Source organism: Salvia hispanica, chromosome 2 (assembly GCF_029641045.1).
Source record: "Salvia hispanica isolate PSC_SH4W2 chromosome 2, Shi_PSC_v1, whole genome shotgun sequence".
Lineage (NCBI taxonomy): Eukaryota > Viridiplantae > Streptophyta > Magnoliopsida > Lamiales > Lamiaceae > Salvia > Salvia hispanica.
The window spans coordinates 40,458,255-40,459,062 of record NC_142693.1 but is presented as its reverse complement, the minus strand read 5'-3'; the positions used below and the strand labels follow the sequence as shown (position 1 = coordinate 40,459,062).

General features: G+C 36.3%; 1 pseudogene; it reads right to left on the bottom strand.

Moving 5' to 3' along the window:
• Window positions 1-808, bottom strand: LOC148932402 (uncharacterized; annotated as a pseudogene).

The following is an 808-nucleotide window of genomic DNA, read 5'->3' as shown; positions in this document are numbered from 1 at the left end:
TTAGTTTGAGTAGAAAATACCACAACACCTTTTGGGCAACCTTTCTTTTCTCACCCGTGGGATCTTTTTCAATAGTACACTATCTAGGCTTATGGCATGTGTCACATGAAGTTTTATTTTCATTCACTCCCCAATATAGAGTGCAATCATTTGGACAAGCATCAATTTTCTCATAACCAAGTCCTAGCTTTTTCATCAATTTATCAGCTTCATAATAAGACTTCGGTAGATCAACCATGGCATCAGGAAAAACATCTCTTAGTAAGTCCAATAGCATATGAAATACCTTATTATTCAATCTTCTAAGACACTTTAAATGCAACAAACGGATTATGAATGATAGTTTTGAGAATTTAGCACATCCTTCATATAACGGCTGTTGTGAATCATCAATCAATCTATAGAAGTCTCTTACTTGCCCATCAGGAATTTCATAATCCATTTAGGAATTAGTACCGTACGTATATCCATCTTCATTTGGAACTCCAAAGACGTCATGAACTAAACCCTGCATATCATCATCGCCTAAAGCCTCTACATTATTATGTTGGTTTTCACGCCTAGAAGCAAGAATACTAGGAAGTTCTCCATGAGCTACCCAATCCGTATATCCAGGAATAAATCCATTGACTGTGAAATGTTCATACGCCTCGTCTCTACTCACAAATATTCCCATTTGGCAGTGTTTTCATGGACACATTATCTTATCATTTATGCTTGCATTGCGAAAAGCATAATCTAAGAACTACTGAAGTCCATTTTGGTACTCGTCTGTTACTCTTGACTTTGTCATCCAACTTTTATCCAT